Source organism: Zootoca vivipara, chromosome 7, assembly GCF_965207765.1.
Source record: "Zootoca vivipara chromosome 7, rZooViv2.hap1.1, whole genome shotgun sequence".
Lineage (NCBI taxonomy): Eukaryota > Metazoa > Chordata > Lepidosauria > Squamata > Lacertidae > Zootoca > Zootoca vivipara.
Genome location: NC_142590.1, coordinates 9,894,264 through 9,909,445, shown reverse-complemented (window position 1 = coordinate 9,909,445; position 15,182 = coordinate 9,894,264).

Sequence of the window (15,182 nt, the reverse complement as noted above, 5' to 3'; positions counted from 1 at the left end):
AACACCCTTTTTAAAAATAAAAGATTTTTTAAAAAAAAAAACCTTTGTTTGATCGTACCATTTACTATGTTGATGTTTCCATCTGCCTCTCCCGCTTTGCTATCAACCTTGGTCTCTTTTTGCCTTTTGTTGAAAGGGCTTTCATTGAATAAAGCACCCTTTTCAGAAAGTGGGGGGGGGGTCCACTGATTTTGGACTAGAATGTCCCAGAACACAATGCAAATATCCAAGGCGTCTGGAAACAGGAACGGTGGCTTGCAAGGAACAGCCACAGAAATTAACTTCACTGCTGCCGCTGGAGAAAGGCGATTTCCACGCCACTCCAAACGGCACTGCATGGGCGTAGGCAAGGGGGGCAGGAGGGGGCAGCTGCCCCCCCTAGAAGCAAAAAAATAATGTATTTTACAGACCATAACCAGCACTTTTCCCCTCCAAAAACTGAAGTGGAAAGGGCTTTGCTTTAGCAAGAGCAGCTAAGTCTCCGCTTGCTGGGGGGGGGGACACAGCTGTAACAAAAACACATCAAATAAATAAAGCAAAGTGGCTACCAGTAGTTAAGCAGTTAAGACAATGGAGCATATATCCCCAGGCAAGATTCGATAGCTGACCATTTCACCCTATTGTTCTTAAGTGGGAGTTGTTAATGAGCATTCAGGAGCATTAAGAGTTCTATTGGCGATTTAATGAGGGTGCAGACTCAGAGGATTCAATTTGACTAAGGTGGCTCTGCAAGGCTAAAAGGAAGTGAATAAGAAAGGGGGGGCTGTAGCTTTGACAGACACAGTGATGTTTATAAAAAGCAGTGGTGTTCCAGTCTGCCCCTCCTCCTGCATCTGTATACTGTAAATCAGGGGTGGCCACCTCCCAAGAGACTCTGATCTACTCACAGAGTTTAAAACTGGGGGTGATCTACCCCCTTTTGGGGGATTCAGGTCAAAGCTGTTGAGTTTTTTTAAGGAAGGGAAGCCCTGTTTTTTGGGGTTTAGGTCAAACTTGTTGAGCTTCTTTTAGGAGGGAGAGAGGCCCATTTTTGTTTAGGGCTTCAGGTCATAGTTCAACTTTTTTTAGGGAGGAGGAAAATTTTGGGTGAGCTTTTTTTAGGGGTGCCAGTGACCTACCAGTGATCTACCACAGACATCCAGTGATCTACTGGTAGATCACAATCTACCTGTTGGACGTGCCTGCTGTAAATCAAGCAGAGAGAAAGCTGCTTACAAGGCTCCTGTACATGCAGAGTTCCAGCATCACAGTGTCATCCAGAGACACCCACAAATATGAGTTATCCCTCTCTCTATTTCTTCCTTCCTTCCCTCCCTCTTCCATCCTTAATAAAATAGGGGGGCAGATAAGCCCCACATAGAAAGCCCATCAACATGGGGGGGATGACTCTTTCAAATATGGTATTTACCAGTAATTGGGGGGGGGAGAGAGGCATCTAGGCCTCTAGGAGTTGGCTGCTATGCCTAGGAGTAGGACAATTCAAGAAAGCAGAATGATGCATATGCTATGGTAATATATCAATAGAATCATAGAATTGTAGTCGGAAGGGACCACAAGGGTCATCTAGTCCAACCCCCTGCAATGCAGGAATTTTTTCCTAAGGTGGGGCTTGAACCATGGTTGAAATATTATGCTGATATGCAGCAACGCCTCAGAGCTGTCGTGGCTGCAGCCATGCCTTGCCTCGCCCGCCCTGCCACCCCCTCTCGCCTGCCCGACCCTCCTGTCCGCTTGCTGCAGAGTTCCAGCATCACAGCGTCATCCAGAGACACCCACAAATATGAGTTATCTCTCTATTTCTTCCATCCTTCCTTCACTCCCTCTTCCATCCTTAATAAAATACGGGGGGGCAGATAAGCCCCACATAGAAAGCCCATCAACATGGGGGGATGACTCTTTCAAATATGTTATTTACCAGTAATTGGGGGGGGGAGAGGCACCTAGGCCTCTAGGAGTTGGCTGCTATGCCTAGGAGTAGGACAATTCAAGAAAGCAGAATGATGCATATGCTATGGTAATATATCAATAGAATCATAGAATTGTAGTCAGAAGGGACCACAAGGGTCATCTAGTCCAACCCCCTGCAATGCAGGAATTTTTTCCTAAGGTGGGGCTTGAACCATGGTTAAAATATTATGCTGATATGCAGCAACGCCTCGGAGCTGTCGTGGCTGCGGCCATGCCTTGCCTCGCCCTCGCCCGCCCTGCCACCCCCTCTTGCCTGCCCGACCCTCCCGTCCTCTCCAGCCAAGCAGGGTAGCCGCCAACGCTGCCAGCCCCAGAAGCACAAGGTGGCCGCTGCCTCCGCCACTGCCACGGTGTCAGCAGGCCCGCTGGCCTGTAGCCCCGCCCACATTCCCACTTCGTGGCCCCTCCCCTCCCGTGCCTTGGCCCCGCCCCTGAACGACCATGGCTTGCCCCCCCCCCTAGTTTTGATCCTGGCTACACCCCTGCGGCACTGATGGGCAACCAATGAGTCTAGTGGTTCTCTTTGTTAAAATTATACAAGGCAAGATGTCTCAAAGTGAATGGAACTAAAGAGCAGAGCCAGGACAGCAGACAGGGTGAGCAACCCAGAGGAGGCACAAAATACCTATCAGGGAGTAACTCAGCAAAACAGCACATGGATAGAACAGAGGAGAAACTTAGGGCAGATCCGCAGTATGCCTTTAAAGCACCTGGCTTCCCTAGAAGAATCCTGGGAACTGTAGTTTCTTATGGGTGCTGGGCATTGTAGCCATGTGCATGGGAAACTACAGTTCCCATAATTCTTTGGGGGGGGCGCCATGTTCTTTAAATCTGGTTCTGCCCTTGGAGTGTGAACTTTGAAGCAGACATGTTTAATAAAGGACCTTGCGCTTGAAACAAGGAGAGTCCGAATTCATACCCATTTGTTACAATGCGTTCATTTCAGAAATGAGTGGAAATTTAACAGGTTCCCCCTCCATTTGGTTCAATTCCAATTTTCTTCTGAAATGAAATTTATATCCTGCCTTCTTGCAACACAGAACACAAGGCGGTGTTCCATAGGGCAGATTTCCCTCTGGGTATTGTTGGACTCTTAACTTCTATCACTCCTAGCCAGCATGGACAATAGTCAGGGGGGGGGGGCAGTGGTAGTTCTACAGCATCTTGGGACCCAAGGATGACGAAAGCTTCAGTGTGGTGTCCCATCCGGGTACCGACCAGATACAAGTTGCTGCATCTTGTATCTTTACATTATGTCTTCAGACCAGTTGTTAGCAACCATCCCACCCAGGGACACAATGCAAGGATGAAAGTTGATTTTAAAAAATTTGCAAGTCATTAATCACTAAAGATGTGATGAGCTAAAGCTGTTGCTTTACTTTAAAAACCTTATGATCAGCACTGATAGTTCATTTAGCAAAGTTGTCATATGCATATAAATTTCTACTTTGCATTTCCCTGCTCTTAAATTGTTTGTATATGCTGCATTTTATTGCCAAGCCGCTCTGAAATCTTTTGCTGTAAAAAGCAATTGATCCATGAAATAAATAAAAAAGCCTTCACTTTTCCCAGCTACCCAAATCCTTGCTGTTCCTGAAGGCATGTCTAACGTTAACCGCCACATCTCAGCAAAGCATTCATACATTTAATGTTAAAAGTAAAGAAAGGGAGGGAGGGAATCAAAGGAAATTCCTGCAGTTTTTCAGAGACCTGATAAACATCTGTTGGGGTGGTTTAGGTGTACTGTAATGTGTTTTGCCTCAATACAAGGAAGTTGAACTATTAGACTCTTGAGGGTGCTTTTCAGTTTTGTGGTTCTGGGCTTTGAATCACTCCTTCCTGCAGTTTGGAACAACAGTGATTCCTTCCTAGAGCTTGCTTGAACTATGAGTTCAAAAAAGCCAGAGGCCTCGGCACTACTTCACATGTTTGGCAGTCAGAGCATCACAGCATTAGTATTGTAGGAAGACTACATAGTTGCTGAGCCTCCGTCAGAATAGCTTCCTAAAAGCCCATCTTGAAAAACCATCACCGTATCCTCTGAAGTACGCTGCAAAAAGAAAAATTAGACTTTTCCCGTGGCAAAATATTCCGTGCTGCAGTGGCCCAAAAATCACATGGATTTATTTTTACTGTTTTCCACTTCCTCTCTTCTTTGCCCCACAGAAATTTCATATAAGTGTCATTGTGATTCACAGCCGAAGAGCTTGGGAAATATAACCGCATGTGGTATAAAAGGAAGGCAGCACACGGTTCAAAATAGATTATCCTGAATGTCAACCCACCTTTTATAGGCACATAGCTTTCCAGCACATGGGGCTTGGATTAATTGTGTGTTACCGTTTTCCAGGATGGAATTGATCCTTTGCACCTAAAAGAACGCAGATCTTTGATGCGTCTCAGAACATCAGGGCTATTTTCTGTTCCGAATGTGGATGCTGAAATTTGTAAAACATGAAGGCTGGGGAAGGATGCTCTCACTGCACTGTGGGGCAATCAAAGAAGCCAGAGAGACTTTTGCAACTCCAATTCTGAGCAAGCAACCCAGGATCATAGAAACATAGAATTGTAGAATTGGAAGGGACCCCAAAGGATCTTGTCTCCCTGCCCCCACAACCCCGTAATGGGCAGGTGACGGCAGGGCCAGATTACTCACTTTGCACTGGGCTTCTGGCAAGGCCAGAGCAGCAGGTGAACACCTTGTGGTGTTTCCCAGAAGCCTCCCACAAATACCATCTTCCCCAAGTCCTCCATAATGTGCAGGAATCTTGAGAGGGACGTTTAGAATCACAGAGTTGGGAGAGACCATGCCCAACGTGAGGCTCGGACCCATGACCCTGAGATCAAGAGTCTCAAGCTCTACCAATTTTAGTTTGGCTCTGGGCAACTGAGAAGGTCAGAGCAGTGAGAGGGAGACTTGCACTCCCCTTCAGCAATGTGAAGAGGACTCAGCACGGTGACTGAGAGGACCTTCATTAAACACCTTGAGGCGCCAGGCAAAAACGTTCCTTTTTAACCAGGCCTTTGGTTGACCCGATTGACATCCAATACCCTTTTAAAATGTGGCTCTTTTTTAGGAGGGGTTTTTGTTGGGTTGTTGTTTTTATTTTGATTATATACTGGTATATTGTGGTTTTTATGTTGATCTTCTCCAGGCATCCCCAAACTGCGGCCCTCCAGATGTTTTGGCCTACAACTCCCATGATCCCTAGCTAACAGGACCAGTGGTCGGGGAAGATGGGAGTTGTAGTCCAAAACATCTGGAGGGCCAAAGTTTGGGGATGCCTGATCTTCTCTGTGAACTGCCCTGAGACCTCCAGGTATAGGGTGGTATATAAATTTGAGGAGGAGGAGGAGGAGGAGAAGCAGCAGCAGCAGCTGGGAGAGGGAGAGGAGATGGGCCTGGTGACTAATAGAGTGTGGGAGAAGGAAGAAGGAAGAGAGGAGGAGAACTGAAGTGAGATGGGGGTTGAAGAGAAGAAGGTTCCTCAGAGGAAGCATGACCTTAGCTCAGGGGTTCCCAATGTGGTGCCCATGAACTCGCATAAAGGCCTTCCCTGGCACCCATAGGGTCCCTTCTCACATTGAAACGAAGCATTCTGCTGTAGGCAAATGGAATGGACTGTGGCGTGCGGTGCTTGGTTGCAGTGTGTCTGCGTGGCACCCACAGGTTTCTCCAGTTTGCAAATGTGCCCATGGGACCAAAAGAAGTTGGCGATCCCTGCCTCAGCTTGTCTGCCGTGTGCCCCATCGACCTTTTGCTAAGGTTCACAGATGGGTTGCTAACTCAACAACAAAATGGTGGCAGCACCATTTTAGCCACATAACCATTCACACTCTGATACTGAGCTTGCTAGCGGTACATAGGTGGTGGTTATTATTATTATTAATTTCATTTCTACACTGCTTTATATTTTTAAGGGGGAAAAATCTCAAAGCAGTTTACAGCACATTAGGCACCAGGGTTATAACTTTTTTACAACCTCATGTTCCTGTAGCTTGTAGTTAGATGAACTTTTGGCTAAAAACAAAGGAATGACCTGTCATTTCCAAACGTCACACCGAAATCAATAAATCAATTTTTGTATATGTAACTGTATGATATGTAATATGCACAGCATGTATTATAATACAGGAAAAATAGAGCTTGCAAATTTTCTTATATGGTACTTGTACAATGTTTTGTACTGTACATTGTACAATGCACATCCCTTCTTATTGCTTAGAATAAATCAAGGTTGCACTTTGTCTCTATTACTGCTGCAAGCACCATGAAGTTCCCATATCACTTTGATTGCGCATTCAGCGCACCGATTACTTCTTGGTATCTGGAGTGGTACCTGCTTCCAGTGATTCTCCAATACAGTTTTAGGAAGTTCCAGACAACTGTAAAAGTTCTAAACAGTTCCATGAAGGTTTTTTTTTTAAAAAAAAGGTAAGGTTTTTAAAAATAAGTTTCTACTTATGAGGGGCCCCTGACCATCAGGTCCAGTCATGTCCGACTCTGGGGTTGCGGCGCTCATCTCGCTCTATAGGCCGAGGGAGCCGGCGTTTGTCCGCAGACAGCTTCCAGGTCATGTGGCCAGCATGACAAAGCTGCTTCTGGCGAACCAGAGCAGTGCACGGAAACGCCGTTTACCTTCCCGCCGGAGCGGTCCCTATTTATCTACTTGCACTTCGATGTGCTTTTGAACTGCTAGGTGGGCAGGAGCTGGGACCGAGCAGAGGGAGCTCACCCCATCGCAGGGATTCGAACCGCCAACCTTCTGATCAGCAAGCCCTAGACTCTGTGGTTTAACCCACAGCGCCACCTGGGTTCTACTTATGAGTAGAAACGTTATATATATATGGCGATTCCAGCTTCATTTCAGGCTGCCCTTTTTTCACAACCGAGAAGAATTAGTTCCTTTTTTTCAGTATTTCTAAGCAAAAGTTCATCCCTTTAGGATACAGGAAATCATTTTTGTTTGTTCGTTTTTTGAGGTCAAAAAGTTATAACCCTAATAGGCACAGGATGGAAAGGTCTTTGGTTATATAGCCCTCAAACAATTCTTGCGCACTTTTTTCGTGTTCTGAATGCTTCACAGACTAGATTTAAAGCACCACTCACTGTTTTGCATTGTTTCTGGTAAAGAGGAATAATTTGTATTTTACTGTGACAGTTCCCCATGAAAACACTGGTTTTGGTGGAAGGGGGAAGAGAGTCTAAAGACTTTTCTTCGCCTTGAAACATCAGCATTACACTGCAGATGCTCAAATTATTATTTGTGCCACTGAAGAATGTACATCTGTTCAACGTATGGCACAGAATTATTTCAAGAGCTCGAGTATATAGGATCTGTTGTCAGGGTATCCATAAACACTGCCTTAGCATGGGAATTTTGATGACCCAGAAGGTAGCTTTCAATTCTATCCATCCAAGCCATCTGACAACACAAAAAAACTGTAGTACAGTATACTCTTAATCTGACTTTGAAAATGTACTGTTTTTTAACGCTGGGTTGCCTACATTTTTTATTTCAAAAATCCAGTAGGTTTAATGAGGGATGTAAAAGCCACTATCACCCTCTACTGGTATATTAGACGAAATCTCTTAACACACAGGGCACAATCCAGGGACAAACAGTAAGAACTTTTAAGTCTCATTGATTGCAAAATGAGATGTTAAAATGGGCAGCAGTGGGCAACCTTACAATGAGCCAGAGTGAGGCGGCCACCTCAGGTGGCAGATTCTGAAAAACCCGGCGGAATTGCAAGATGGAGGACAGATTGTGTACCACACAATCTGCCCTGTGCTCCAAGTTAGCAGGCAGCGGTTCGTTTGTTTATTTCAGCCAGTGGTTTGTTTGTTTTCCTTTTGGATGAAGGAACCATAGATTTTGTGGACTGCATCTAAAACAGGCATCCCCAAACTGCGGCCCTCCAGATGTTTTGGCCTACAACTCCCATGATCCCTAGCTAACAGGACCAGTGGTTGGCGAAGATGGGAATTGTAGTCCAAAACATCTGGAGGGCCAAAGTTTGGGGGTGCCCGATCTAAAACCTGCATCTAGCGCCAGTTCTTGGTAATTACACCATTGGCGTTTTTGCACATCTTCCTTGAAATTATGAATTGCTTCAGAGAGGGATCCATTTTGGGGGTTACTGTGAAGAACGCCATGGACACTGATAGTCCATATAAATAACAGTGGACACCACCAGATAACCTCAGATAAGAGTACAACTTTTCTATAGTTACAGTTGACATGAAAACCTAATTCCCAGACAAGAACTCTTTCCTATTTATATAAATTTACACCACACACACACATACCTATTCTATCGCCTTCCTCTTCCATTATTTCCCGTCTCCCACAGCAGAATATGCTACCCTTAATTTTGGAAAGGATAACAAGCCAGATATTTCTTTCTCTCTTGTAAAATGATCTGGCAAAGTTCATACCAAAGCTTACAAAAAAAATAAAACAAAACACAGTGCTCCCCAAATCCTTGTCATGTGGAGCCATTTCCTGCAGCCTTTACTGAAACTATGGAACGTCTCTCTGAAATATTTGGCCTATAGCCCTGCTCTCAAATAGAACACAGGAACTTGCCTACCTCCTACAAGTCTCTCTGGAATTGGCTGGCTTTGCTATTTAAAATAAAAATAAAAATGTCACTTAAAAAAATTATTTAAACCTGCTCACCGGTGCAGTGTTAAATAACCGACATTAAAATGTTCCTCACTACCTTAAAAAAAAAAAAGGTTTGGAGCTTATATTACAGACTTCTTGAAAAGGGGACTATTAAAAGTATGCATTTTCCAGCAAGCCTCAGTGTCAGCTTTGAAGTTCTGTGAGGCTATAAGTTAGCACTTTATGCCCCAATGTAATTTTCCAAAAAGGGCACATTGGGTGGAGAAATAAAATTGTATTACCAACACAGGACCCCTTCTGCTATATGCACTCTTAACTTTAATGAAGAGGCACTAAAAACAGAACTGCGTCCCTCTGAATATTTTCTGCACTGACCCTGTAACCTTTTTAGAACTGCCTCTCTCAACTAGGATACTTATGGATCAATGCAGACTAAGAAACAGATCTAGTTTTTATTTATTTATTTATTTATTCAGTATTGAGGTTCAAGATGTTTCGCTTCCCACCTCCTGGTGACAAAATTTAAAACAGGCCAGTAAATATCCACTTGCCTGGCCACCTTTAGTGTGTAAGAATTCTCTCCAGGGCTCAAGGGCCAGCCCAAAACATTTTTTCTACCTGAGATGCAACAGCAAATGGCACGCATGCATGCACGCACATCAAAATCAAACCCGACCAAGTTCTTTTAACTTATGAGGCAGAAAATACAACAAGCATTTCTCCCTGGGAATCAAACTCAATTAATAATAAATTAAGTAACGTAACAATTTGTTGTCCTTTCAGGATACACCAAATCAGCTGCCTGAGGCAAATGCCTTGCTCTGCCCAATAACAGGAGTGGCCCTGACAGGGGCAAACTTTTTGTAATCTGAACTAAGAGATTACTAATGGGCTTTTCCCATTAACCACTGCCATTACTTTCAAACCAGGGAAGTGCCGGAAGTGATGAGCAGGAAAACAATTGTTTAGTCGTTTAGTTGTGTCCGACTCTTCGTGACCCCATGGACCAGAGCACGCCAGGCACTCTTGTCTTCCACTGCCTCCCGCAGTTTGGTCAAACTCATGTTGGTCGCTTCGAGAACACTGTCTAACTATCTCGTCCTCTGATAAAACAGTGCTGTCTTTCTTAAAGGCTTCCCTGAATTTTTTGCGATCAGCAGAGAACATTATAATGCTTGTGACCGAGCTTCCCTCATTCTTTGCTTCTGAGTAAGGCCCCATCCTATTCAGATGCCCCTTCAGCTCTTGAGGTGTCAAAAGGCATTGCCCAAAGGCTTTCAGGAACATATTTTTAAAGCCATAATGGCCTAAAATGAGAGCCAGTGTGGTGTAGTGGTTAAGAGAGGTAGACTCGTAATCTGGGGAACTGGGTTCGTGTCTCCACTCCTCCACATGCAGCTGCTGGGTGACCTTGGGTTAGTCACACTTCTTTGAAGTCTCTCAGCCCCACTCACCTCACAGAGTGTTTGTTGTGGGGGAGGAAGGGAAAGGAGAATGTTAGCCGCTTTGAGACTCCTGCGGGTAGTGATAAAGCGGGCTATCAAATCCAAACTCTTCTTAAAATAAAAGTGGGGGGAGGGAACTGTAGTGTGAGAAGGAACCCTAGTCCTGTTGGGAATTCCATTCCACCCTTTGCTGCAGATATGTGGGATTGTTACATGTCACATGTCTGTTTACATTCCACCACAGATTGCTGGAATCCAGTGAGTGGAAGATCCACTCTGTATTGCTTTTGTTTTCTTTCTCTCTCCGAGAAGAACTACAAGGAGAGAGGCCATGTTTTTCTTTGTCCTGATTTATGTAGAATAAATGCTTAGTTTAGTACAGTATCCACGCCTCGAGCCTGATCTGTTGTGTGTTTACTCTGCTGAGTAATGTGTGCTCTTGCATGCACAGCAGCTTGAGTCACAGACGCACGTCGGAGGAGGAGGACTGATGGATCTCCGCAGCGGCAAGGCTGAGAAGGGAGACGCTCCGGCTGGGGCCGAGCCAGCTGGCTTTTCATCCCTGGTTCTGACAAGTCCAACCCCTGCAGTGCAGGAATATGCAGCCTGTCCCATGCGGGGATCAAACCTGCAACCTCGGTGGTCGCAGCACCACGCTCTAACCAACTGAGCTAAACAACTCCTAATGTTCTCAGAAAGCAAATTTCTGTACCCAGTACCCCATTTTGTTCATGAACACCCACCACGCACACACATTTGAACCCTTGTGAGAACTGACTTGAAAAATGACCTCCTTGGTGACCCTCATTCCAGCTAAGACGGTTGGCAAGCTTGGGGTATCATCAGTTCTAAATGACTTCCACTGTGACCAAGTAGTGCTCTGCCCTGATCTGAGTTTCATACCCAAAGTGAACAAAGGAAACCACACCAGTCATCCCAGAGAGAAAGGTTGACATACCCTGGATGCTTTTAGGATCCTTTCAGCTTATCATAGTTGTACTGATGATATTAGGTGTACGGGTGCGGGTGGCGCTGTGGTCTAAACCACTGAGCCCCTTGGGCTTGCTGATCAGAAGGTCAGCGGTTCGAATCTCTGTGACAGGGTCAGCTCCCATTGCTCTGTCCCAGCTCCTGCCAACCTTGCAGTTTGAAAGTACACCAGTGCAAGTAGATAGATACTGCTGTGGCGGGAAGATAAACAGCGTTTCCATGCGCTCTGGTACTCGTCATGGTGTTCTGTTGCACCAGAAGCAGTTTAGTCCTGCTGGCCACATGACCCGGAAAGCTGTCTGTGGACAAACGCCGGCTCCCTTGGCCTGAAAGCGAGATGAGCGCCACAACCCCATAGTCACCACCTTTACTGTTACCTTTTTACCTATTAGGTGTACTGAGCCCTTTTTGTTTCCTGCAAGCTGGGGTTCCAAGGAAGGAGGTATCTCATTCCACTCTCAGTGGGGGAATGAATAAGGTTGCCCTGGAGTTGAATCACAATACCCCTTTCAGGTGCCACAGCCAACTCAGTCAGTGGTACGGTGGTCTGCACAGCCCTGCACTCCAACAGTCCTCCTGAACGTATATGCAAAGCTGCCATATAGGCTAACTCTAGCACCTTTGTTCAGTTACAAAATTGGCAGGTTTGCATTGGCCAAGGCTACTTTTGGCAAGCACATTTTTCAGCAAGTTCTGAAGGGCCATTTTTCCTGCTTTTTGACATCCTATTCCTCTCCACTCCATGCACAGACTGAAGATTATATACTGGACTTAATCATGAAGTATCCTTCTAATTAATGCAGATTGGAGCGTACTCTGGAGAGGTGTCTTATACTGTTTTGGCATTTGCACAAATCGCTTTTAGCTAGTTAGTGAGAGTTTCCCAGGACATAAAGGGACGTGGGTGGCACTGTGGTCTAAACCACTGAGCTTCTTGGGCTTGCAAAATCAGAAGGTCAGCGGTTCGAATCCCCAAAATGGGCTGAGCTCCTGCTGCTCTGTCCCAGTTTGAAAGCATGCCAGTGCGAGTAGATAAATAGGTACCACTGCGGCGGGAAGGTAAATGGCGTTTCTGTGCGTTCTGGTTTCCATCACAGTGTTCTGTTGCGCCAGAAGCGGTTTAGTCATGCTGGCCACATGACCCGGAAAGCTGTCTGTGGACAAACGCTGGCTTCCTCGGCCTGAAAGCGAGATGAGCGCTGCAACCCCATAGTCACCTTTGACTGGACTTAACCGTCTAGGAGTCCTTTACCTTTACCTTTTACACCCCAGAACAACACTCTTTATCTGCACTCGTTGACTTTCTCTAATTATTACTGTTCTTTTGGTGTATAAGTTTTTGGTCTCACTCATCTTTGCTCCATCAATTATAAGACTGGAGCAGGGAACCTCCTCTCCAGGATGTTGAAGAACTCCTTTCAACAGGAAGTGGACTCATTCCTGTCCACTGCAGTCCTCTCTGACAAGAAGGACACTTCACAATATGTCCAACCTAACAATTCAGAAATACACGAAAGGGTGCTTTAGTAAAGGTATATTTTGAGTTTGTTTTCTGCTCAGTCCTTTCAGTTGGTGAAAAAAAATATCATTTTGACCTTTAAGCAATTTGACGGGCAAACTAAAACGGCGGTGCTACATAATATAAGCACAGCAAGGGGCTGGGAAATGTTACTGCAAATTACCGCTCTGCTTTTTGAGACTAAAGGAGATCAAGCACATACAACCCTTACTAGTACACGGATGTGACAGGCGAGTGCATTAATCCTGATAGCCAAACTTCAATGTCTTCCTGTACAGATATTTCACACAAATCAATGGCATTAATTTTACAGCGCAAAGCTATTGTAGCTTCACTGTCAACAAAGCACACCTTCCCAACTTAAATCCCACTGCACCCAAAGCAGCCTGCCGGAAATACATCAGGAATCTCAAACTACAGCATCCTGGGTGATTTAGGGTTTCTAGAGCCTTTATCATCTTGGTTGCCCTCCTCTGCGCACATTCATTTCTCACACTGTTTTTTTTAATAGTAGCGTAATATTGACAGGCGTGAATTGTACTTAGTGTTGCAAACTTTCCTCACAGGGTAGTTGCTCCATCGCCTTGATTTTGGTTCCTCTTTTCATAACCTTTTCCAACTCTACAATATCCTTTTGGAGGTGAGGTGAGCGTTAACTGTACACAGTATTCCAAATTCAAGAGTTAAAACGAAAAAGAGATTATAAAGAGCTCCAGAAGGATCTCTCCACATCTCACCTGAACAACATATTCAAGCCTTCTTTTCTACAAATTACAACCTCAGCGCACCTTGGCTATACTTGTAATTGCATTCTGCTGTTGCCAAGTTGTTCTTGCTCTCTTTTATGTAATTTCATTGCCTACATCTGTTTTGCAGGATAGAAATCTTGTTTGAGTGTATGTATTTTATACAATTGTATTGAGATATGACACCAACGTTGGGTTGCTGAAGCACAGTTAAGTTGTGCAACCAGCATGTGCGAGTTTTCTTGATTTGTGTAACAGATAACCTGCTTTCTTCTCCAAAGTCCTCTGCTCTGTCACACAACAAAAACAAAATATGGAATCACAGAAGAAAAGAGTGTTGGCTGAGGGCAAGGGGAGCTTCCCCTCCACAGATTAGATTTCTGAAAACCTAGTAACATTTGTGGAGTTGCAAGTCTGCATGCAGTTGAGACCCTATTCAACAAAAACATATCATTAAAAAAAACCAACCCTCCTCCAGGCTTCAGATTAGTCAATGTTGTTCCTTCTGAGCTGTAGCACAGCTGAATCAATGAGAAGGAAGGAAATGCAATGCTTCTATTCTAAGTTCCTGCTTTAAAGTATAATAATAATAAACGTAAAGGGACCCCTGACCATTAGGTCTAGTCGTGACCGACTCTGGGGTTGCGGTGCTCATCTCGTGTTATTAGCCGAGGGAGCCGGTGTACAGCTTCCAGGTCATGTGGCTAGCATGACAAAGCCGCTTCTGGCGAACCAGAGCAGCACACAGAAACGCCGTTTACCTTCCCGCCAGAGCAGTACCTATTTATCTACTTGCACTTTGACGTGGTTTCGAACTGCTAGGTTGGCAGGAGCAGGAACCGAGCAACGGGAGCTCACCCCGTCACAGGGATTTGAACCTCCGACCTTCTGATCAGCAAGCCCTAGGCTCTGTGGTTTAACCCACAGCGCCACCTGTATAATATTGGATCAATTATTAGTGCAGGGAAATGCTAAGCAAATTCAGAACTGCAAGTGAAGAACTGGATTCTTCTATGCAGTGCATTTTTTCTGGGGGGGACGCAGGGGTATGCATACCCCTAAACATTTTGTGAATCTTTGTACTTTTGTCCATTTACTGTTGTTATTTTCCCCCGATTCGAACTATAAAATGGTGGTTTTCTTCAGTCAAAATGAGAGTACCCCTAAACATTTTTTTAAGGAAAAAAAAGCACTGCTTGAATGTCACTATCATTTTGATGGGTTTTTACATTAGCTTTACAAAAGACTAAATGTGAAGTTTGTTGCACAGGAGCTTGAGGATGAAAGGAGGGCACCTTTTTCTGCATGACACTTCCTGAGTCACCCTCATGCTCTTAAAAGCCTACTTCACAGCGCCTCTTCCGAAGGTAGTTCTGTGGGTGACGGCTGATGAAGTTGGATGCTTTTCTCCAGAGGGTCTCCAGAGATATGTGCCCACAAGAAGTTTGTGTGGCTATGCTCTGTCAACTTTTAGGAAAATGGTGAAGGCCTGCTCATTTTAGAAGATGTTTGACCAATCAGGGTTAATGCAATTAGTTAGTGTGCTGCTCTTAGTGTTGCCCTGATGTTCGACTGTTTCAAACGGTTTAAGGACAGTTGAACCAAATTGAAATTTGTGTAAATGGTTGTTAGCTAAATCGGAGGCCTGTTGTTTGTGACTGACAGGTGGAATGAAAACCACTAAGCCTTAAAGCAGTACTGTATATGTCCCTTTAAAAAAAATGTTAAAGCTTACAGATTACTTGTTTATTGAACATTCAGTTAGATTTGCTTGCAGAGAGATTAGATTATGTTGGCTATTAAACGCGCAGTCACTCTGATTTGTTAGCAGAAAGATTAGCCGTTGTTGCACCAATGCTTTGCAGTGCATTTTTCTGTA